Raw genomic sequence first — 8,674 nt, 5'->3', positions numbered from 1 at the left:
CGGTCCTCCACGGAGAGCGACCCGCAAGTGGGGAGGAACCGTCCACCCAACGCGAAATTTTCGAGGGTTTTTGTACTTAGAAAAATTTTCGCTCTTGCACTTCCAGAGTGCTTTGCGGTAGTTCCTAGGTTCGCTGTCCGAGCAGGTGAACACTTTTTGGGGGGGAACACATCGCTAGAGACACCAGCCGCCTGGTTCTCGGGGCCAAAATTTGTGTTCCCCACACTCGTTCTGACTATATTTTGCGATTTGGGGGTAAAGGTAATGAGTACAGTGACTAGGGGGACCAACTCATCGTACTCTGGCGCACCAACAGACCAAAGCTGGTACTGCACCTACCCCTGGTACCCCAACCCCTGGTACCTGAAGGGCGAGAGGCTGATTTTTCGCAATTTGCGGCCGACCGCGGAACCAGCGCGGAGCGGACACTTTACGGCGCAAGAGGCGTTGGCACTTAGAAATTTTTCGCCAAAGTTGGCGCGAGCTCCAGAAGGAGAGGCTGATTTTTCGTTATTTGCGGCCGACCGCGGAACCAGCGCGGAGCGGACACTTTACGGCGCAAGAGCCGTTGGCACTTAGAAAGTTTTCGCCTGAGTTGGCGCGAGCTCCAGGAGGAGAGGGTGATTTTTCGCTCTTTGTGGCCGACCGCGGGAACCAGCCAAAGCGGACACTTTACGGCGCAAGAGCCGTTGGCACTTACAAATTTTTCGCCAAAGTTGGCGCGAGCTCCAGAAGGAGAGGCTGATTTTTTGCTATTTGCGGCCGACCGCGGGAACCAGCCAAAGCGGACACTTTACGGCGCAAGAGCCGTTTGCACTTAGAAATTTTTCGCCAAAGTTGGCGCGAGCTGCAGAAGGAGAGGCTGATTTTTCGCTATTTGCGGCCGACCGCGGGAACCAGCCAAAGCGGACACTTTACGGCGCAAGAGCCGTTGGCACTTAGAATTTTTTCGCCTGAGTCGGTGTGACTTCCAGGAGGAGAGGCTGATTTTTCGCCATTTGTGGCCGACCGCGGGAACCAGCCAAAGCGGACACATTACGGCGCAAGAGCCGTTGGCACTTAGAAATTTTTCGCCAAAGTTGGCGTGAGCTCCAGCAGGAGAGGCTGATTTTTCGCCATTTGTGGCCGACCGCGGGAACCAGCCAAAGCGGACACATTACGGCGCAAGAGCCGTAGGCACTTAGAAAATATTCGCCTGAGTTGGCGCGAGCTCCAGGTGGAGAGACCGAATTTTCGACATTCGCGGCCGACCGGGTAACCGTCGGCACTCGGACAGCTTGTGCGGCAGCCCACGCTGGCACTTAGAAAATATTCTGAAATTCTCACCGACTTCCGTGGTGGAGAGGCCGAATTTTCGACATTCGCGGCCGAAAGGAGAACCGTCGCAATTCGGACAGCTTGTGCGGCAGCCCACGCTGGCACTTAGAAAATATTCTGAAATTCTCACCGACTTCCGTGGTGGAGAGGCCGAATTTCCGCGATTCGGATCCGAAAGGAGAACCGTGGCAATTCGGACAGCTTGTGCAGCAGCCCACGCTGGCACTTAGAAAATATTCTGAAATTCCCACCGACTTCCGTGGTGGAGAGGCCGAATTTTCGACATTCGCGGCCGACCGAGTAACCGTCGGCACTCGGACGGAACGTGCGGCAGCCCACGCTCGCACTTAGAAAATATTCTGAAATTCCCACCGACTTCCGTGGTGGAGAGGCCGAATTTTCGACATTCGCGGCCGACCGGGGAACCGTCGGCACTCGGACGGAACGTGCGGCAGCCCACGCTCGCACTTAGAAAATATTCTGAAATTCTCACCGACCTCCGTGGTGGAGAGGCCGAATTTTCGACATTCGCGGCCGACCGGGGAACCGTCGCCACTCGGACAAGTTGTGCGGCAGCCCACGCTCGCACTTAGAAAATATTCTCAAATTCTCACCGACCTCCGTGGTGGAGAGGCCGAATTTTCGACATTCGGGGCCGACCGGGGAACCGTCGGCACTCGGACGGAACGTGCGGCAGCCCACGTTGGCACTTAGAAAATATTCTGGAATTCCCACCGACTTCCGTGGTGGAGAGGCCGAATTTTCGCGATTCGGGTCCGAAAGGAGAACCGTCGCAATTCGGACAGCTTGTGCGGCAGCCCACACTGGCACTTAGAAAATATTCTGAAATTCTCACCGACTTCCGTGGTGGAGAGGCCGAATTTTCGACATTCGGTGCCGACCGGGGAACCGTCGGCACTCGGACGGAACGTGCGGCAGCCCACGCTCGCACTTAGAAAATATTCTGAAATTCTCACCGACCTCCGTGGTGGAGAGGCCGAATTTTCGACATTCGCGTCCGACCGGGGAACCGTCGCCACTCTGACAAGTTGTGCGGCAGCCCACGCTCGCACTTAGAAAATATTCTGAAATTCTCACCGACTTCCGTGGTGGAGAGACCGAATTTTCGACATTCGCGGCCGACCGGGGAACCGTCGGCACTCGGACGGAACGTGCGGCAGCCCACGCTCGCACTTAGAAAATATTCTGAAATTCTCACCGACCTCCGTGGTGGAGAGGCAGAATTTTCGACATTCGCGGCCGACCGGGGAACCGTCGCAACTCGGACAAGTTGTGCGGCAGCCCACGCTCGCACTTAGAAAATATTCTGAAATTCTCACCGACTTCCGTGGTGGAGAGACCGAATTTTCGACATTCGCGGCCGACCGGGGAACCGTCGGCACTCGGACAGCTTGTGCGGCAGCCCACGCTGGCACTTAGAAAATATTCTGAAATTCTCACCGACTTCCGTGGTGGAGAGGCCGAATTTTCGACATTCGCGGCCGAAAGGAGAACCGTCGCAATTCGGACAGCTTGCGCGGCAGCCCACGCTGGCACTTAGAAAATATTCTGAAATTCCCACCGACTTCCGTGGTGGAGAGGCCAAATTGTCAACATTCGGGGCCGACCGGGTAACCGTCGGCACTCGGACGGAACGTGCGGCAGCCCACGCTCGCACTTAGAAAATATTCTGAAATTCCCACCGACTTCCGTGGTGGAGAGGCTTAATTTTCGACATTCGCGGCCGACCGGGGAACCGTCGGCACTCGGGCGGAACGTGCGGCAGCCCACGCTCGCACTTAGAAAATATTCTGAAATTCCCACCGACTTCCGTGGTGGAGAGGCCGAATTGTCAACATTCGGGGCCGACCGGGGAACCGTCGGCACTCGGACGGAACGTGCGGCAGCCCACGCTCGCACTTAGAAAATATTCTGAAATTCTCACCGACCTCCGTGGTGGAGAGGCCGAATTTTCGACATTCGGGGCCGACCGGGGAACCGTCGGCACTCGGACGGAACGTGCGGCAGCCCACGCTGGCACTTAGAAAATATTCTGAAATTCCCACCGACTTCCGTGGTGGAGAGGCCGAATTTTCGCGATTCGGATCCGAAAGGAGAACCGTCGCAATTCGGACAGCTTGTGTGGCAGCCCACGCTGGCACTTAGAAAATATTCTGAAATTCCCACCGACTTCCGTGGTGGAGAGGCCGAATTTTCGACATTCGCGGCCGACCGGGGAACCGTCGGCACTCGGACGGAACGTGCGGCAGCCCACGCTGGCACTTAGAAAATATTCTGAAATTCCCACCGACTTCCGTGGTGGAGAGGCCGAATTGTCAACATTCGGGGCCGACCGGGGAACCGTCGGCACTCGGACGGAACGTGCGGCAGCCCACGCTCGCACTTAGAAAATATTCTGAAATTCTCACCGACCTCCGTGGTGGAGAGGCCGAATTTTCGACATTCGCGGCCGACCGGGGAACCGTCGCCACTCGGACAAGTTGTGCGGCAGCCCACGCTCGCACTTAGAAAATATTCTGAAATTCTCACCGACCTCCGTGGTGGAGAGGCCGAATTTTCGACATTCGGGGCCGACCGGGGAACCGTCGGCACTCGGACGGAACGTGCGGCAGCCCACGCTGGCACTTAGAAAATATTCTGGAATTCCCACCGACTTCCGTGGTGGAGAGGCCGAATTTTCGCGATTCGGGTCCGAAAGGAGAACCGTCGCAATTCGGACAGCTTGTGCGGCAGCCCACACTGGCACTTAGAAAATATTCTAAAATTCTCACCGACTTCCGTGGTGGAGAGGCCGAATTTTCGACATTCGGGGCCGACCGGGGAACCGTCGGCACTCGGACGGAACGTGCGGCAGCCCACGCTCACACTTAGAAAATATTCTGAAATTCTCACCGACCTCCGTGGTGGAGAGGCCGAATTTTCGACATTCGGGGCCGACCGGGGAACCGTCGGCACTCGGTTGGAACGTGCGGCAGCCCACGCTCACACTTAGAAAATATTCTGAAATTCTCACCGACCTCCGTGGTGGAGAGGCCAAATTTTCGACATTCGCGGCCGACCGGGGAACCGTCGCCACTCGGACAAGTTGTGCGGCAGCCCACGCTCGCACTTAGAAAATATTCTGAAATTCTCACCGACTTCCGTGGTGGAGAGGCCGAATTTTCGACATTCGCGGCCGACCGGGGAACCGCCGCCACTCGGACAAGTTGTGCGGCAGCCCACGCTCGCACTTAGAAAATATTCTGAAATTCTCACCGACCTCCGTGGTGGAGAGGCCGAATTTTCGACATTCGGGGCCGACCGGGGAACCGTCGGCATTCGGACGGAACGTGCGGCAGCCCACGCTGGCACTTAGAAAATATTCCGAAATTCTCACCGACTTCCGTGGTGGAGAGGCCGAATTTTCGATATTCGCGGCCGACCGGGGAACCGTCGCCACTCGGACAAGTTGTGCGGCAGCCCACGCTCGCACTTAGAAAATATTCTGAAATTCTCACCGACCTCCGTGGTGGAGAGGCCGATATTTCGACATTCGGGGCCGACCGGGGAACCGTCGGCACTCGGACGGAACGTGCGGCAGCCCACGCTTGCACTTAGAAAATATTCCGAAATTCTCACCGACTTCCGTGGTGGAGAGGCCGAATTTTCGACATTCGCGGCCGACCGGGGAACCGTCGCCACTCGGACAAGTTGTGCGGCAGCCCACGCTCGCACTTAGAAAATATTCTGAAATTCTCACTGACCTCCGTGGTGGAGAGGCCGAATTTTCGCCATTCGGATCCGACCGGGGAACCAGCGCGCCTCGGATAGATTGCGTGTCAGCCCTCGGTGACACTTAGAAAATATTCGCAAAATTTTTTCGGACCTCCAGGACTGCTTTTTCACCGTCGCTGTCCGACCGGGGAACCGTCGTAGCTCGGACAGTTCGTGTGCCAGCATCCGCTGGCACTTAGAAAATTTTTCAAAAAGAAAAAAAAGTCTTCTGCGCATACGTGCCGACTATATTTTGCGATTAGGGGGTAAAGGGGATGAGTACAGTAACTAGGGGGACCAACTCATCGTACTCTGGCGCACCAACAGACCAAAGCTGGTACTGCACCAGCGCTTACCCCTGGTACCTGAGCGCTAGCCCCTGGTACCTGAGCGCCCGCCCCTGGTACCTAAGAGCTACCCCGGCTGCCGCGAGCGATGCCCGGCGAGGCTTCCAGAGCCTCGGCTAAGCATTTTCGACGGCCCGCTGGTCTTCCAGCGGAGCTCCGGCCGGTCCTCGGGGGGCCGTTCCGCCTAACCTCTTACGCCCGATTGGGCTTCCAGGGACGCGGCTAAGCATTTTTAACCAATTATGGAGCTTTTTTGGGACTTCCGTGTGGAGCTCCAGGCCCGTTCCGCCTAACTTTTTACGCCCGATTGGGCTTCCAGGGACGCGGCTAAGCATTTTTAACCAATTATGGAGCTTTTTTGGGACTTCCATGTGGAGCTCCAGGCCCGTTCCGCCTAACTTTTTACGCCCGATTGGGCTTCCAGGGGCGGCTAAGCATTTTTAACCAATTATGGAGCTTTTTTGGGACTTCCACGTGGAGCTCCAGGCCCGTTCCGCCTAACTTTTTACGCCCGATTGGGCTTCCAGGGATGCGGCTAAGCATTTTTAACCAATTATGGAGCTTTTTTGGGACTTCCACGTGGAGCTCCAGGCCCGTTCCGCCTAACTTTTTACGCCCGATTGGGCTTCCAGGGATGCGGCTAAGCATTTTTAACCAATTATGGAGCTTTTTTGGGACTTCCACGTGGAGCTCCAGGCCCTTTCCGCCTAACTTTTTACGCCCGATTGGGCTTCCAGGGACGCGGCTAAGCATTTTTAACAGATTATGGAGTTTTTTGCGGAGCTCCAGCCGGTGCTTTGGGGGCCTTCCCCCTCGCTTTTTACGCCCGAGGAGGCTTCCAGGGCCGCGGCTAAGCATTTTTAACAGATTATGGAGCTTTTTGCGGAGCTCCAGCCGGTGCTTTGGGGGCCTTCCCCCTCGCTTTTTACGCCCGAGGAGGCTTCCAAGCACCCGGCTAAGCATTTTTAACAGGTTATGGAGTTTTTTGCGGAGCTCCAGCCGGTGCTTTGGGGGCCTTCCCCCTCGCTTTCTACGCCCGAGGAGGCTTCCAGGGCCGCGGCTAAGCATTTTTAACAGATTATGGAGTTTTTTGCGGAGCTCCAGCCGGTGCTTTGGGGGCCTTCCCCCTCGCTTTTTACGCCCGAGGAGGCTTCCAGGGCCGCGGCTAAGCATTTTTAACAGATTATGGAGCTTTTTGCGGAGCTCCAGCCGGTGCTTTGGGGGCCTTCCCCCTCGCTTTTTACGCCCGAGGAGGCTTCCAGGCACCCGGCTAAGCATTTTAACAGGTTATGGAGCTTTTTGCGGAGCTCCAGCCGGTGCTTTGGGGTCCTTCCCCCTCGCTTTTTACGCCCGAGGAGGCTTCCAGGGCCGCGGCTAAGCATTTTTAACAGATTATGGAGTTTTTTGCGGAGCTCCAGCCGGTGCTTTGGGGGCCTTCCCCCTCGCTTTTTACGCCCGAGGAGGCTTCCAGGGCCGCGGCTAAGCATTTTTAACAGATTATGGAGCTTTTTGCGGAGCTCAAGCCGGTGCTTTGGGGGCCTTCCCCCTCGCTTTTTACGCCCGATTGGGCTTCCAGGGCCGCGGCTAAGCATTTTTAACAGATTATGGAGTTTTTTGCGGAGCTCCAGCCGGTGCTTTGGGGGCCTTCCCCCTCGCTTTTTACGCCCGAGGAGGCTTCCAGGCACCCGGCTAAGCATTTTTAACAGGTTATGGAGTTTTTTGCGGAGCTCCAGCCGGTGCTTTGGGGGCCTTCCCCCTCGCTTTTTACGCCCGAGGAGGCTTCCAGGGCCGCGGCTAAGCATTTTTAACAGATTATGGAGTTTTTTGCGGAGCTCCAGCCGGTGCTTTGGGGGCCTTCCCCCTCGCTTTTTACGCCCGAGGAGGCTTCCAGGGCCGCGGCTAAGCATTTTTAACAGATTATGGAGCTTTTTGCGGAGCTCCAGCCGGTGCTTTGGGGGCCTTCCCCCTCGCTTTTTACGCCCGAGGAGGCTTCCAGGCACCCGGCTAAGCATTTTAACAGGTTATGGAGCTTTTTGCGGAGCTCCAGCCGGTGCTTTGGGGTCCTTCCCCCTCGCTTTTTACGCCCGAGGAGGCTTCCAGGGCCGCGGCTAAGCATTTTTAACAGATTATGGAGTTTTTTGCGGAGCTCCAGCCGGTGCTTTGGGGGCCTTCCCCCTCGCTTTTTACGCCCGAGGAGGCTTCCAGGGCCACGGCTAAGCATTTTTAACAGATTATGGAGCTTTTTGCGGAGCTCAAGCCGGTGCTTTGGGGGCCTTCCCCCTCGCTTTTTACGCCCGATTGGGCTTCCAGGGCCGCGGCTAAGCATTTTTAACAGATTATGGAGTTTTTTGCGGAGCTCCAGCCGGTGCTTTGGGGGCCTTCCCCCTCGCTTTTTACGCCCGAGGAGGCTTCCAGGCACCCGGCAAAGCATTTTTAACAGGTTATGGAGCTTTTTGCGGAGCTCCAGCCGGTGCTTTGGGGGCCTTCCCCCTCGCTTTTTACGCCCGATTGGGCTTCCAGGGACGCGGCTAAGCATTTTTAACCAATTATGGAGCTTTTTTGGGACTTCCATGTGTTATAAAACTCTGTTGTGCGTAATGATTTGGAACAGTGCATTTTAAGTTTTTTATTTTTGAAAAATTCTGTTATCATTGGGAGGTTTGTTCAATAACATTCGAATTCATTAAACTAATGGTTGATGACTTGAAAATTATGCTGACTCATTTGCATCGACTATTTAGGAAAATCTGAGATAAATATCATTTGCATAATAATTTGGAACACGGTGCCGTGTTCCAAATTATTATGCAAATTGTATTTAAGTGTCATAAAGATTACATTTTTTGTTATTCAATTAAACTCATGGACGGTATTGTGGGCTCTTTGGATCACTGAAATCAATCTCAGACACCTGTGATAAGTAGTCTGCCAGGTGAGCCCAATTAAGGAAAAACTACTTAAGAATGGCGTTCCACATTTTAAGCACATGACCATTTCCAAGCAACATGGGAAAGAAAAAGGATCTCTCTGCTGTCGAAAAGCGTGAAATAGTTCAATGCCTTGGACAAGGTAGGAAGACCTTAGATATTTCACGAAAACTTAAGCGTGATCATCGTACTGTAAAGAGATTTGTGGCTGATTCAGAGCACACACGGGTTCGTGCAGATAAAGGCACAACGAGGAAGGTTTCTGCCAGACAAAAACATCGGATTAAGAGAGCAGCTGCTAAAATGCCA

The sequence above is a fragment of the Syngnathus typhle genome, unplaced genomic scaffold (assembly GCF_033458585.1).
Source record: "Syngnathus typhle isolate RoL2023-S1 ecotype Sweden unplaced genomic scaffold, RoL_Styp_1.0 HiC_scaffold_42, whole genome shotgun sequence".
Classification (NCBI taxonomy): domain Eukaryota; kingdom Metazoa; phylum Chordata; class Actinopteri; order Syngnathiformes; family Syngnathidae; genus Syngnathus; species Syngnathus typhle.
The sequence above is the reverse complement of the archived record's forward strand: the minus strand, read 5'-3'. Positions refer to the sequence as shown.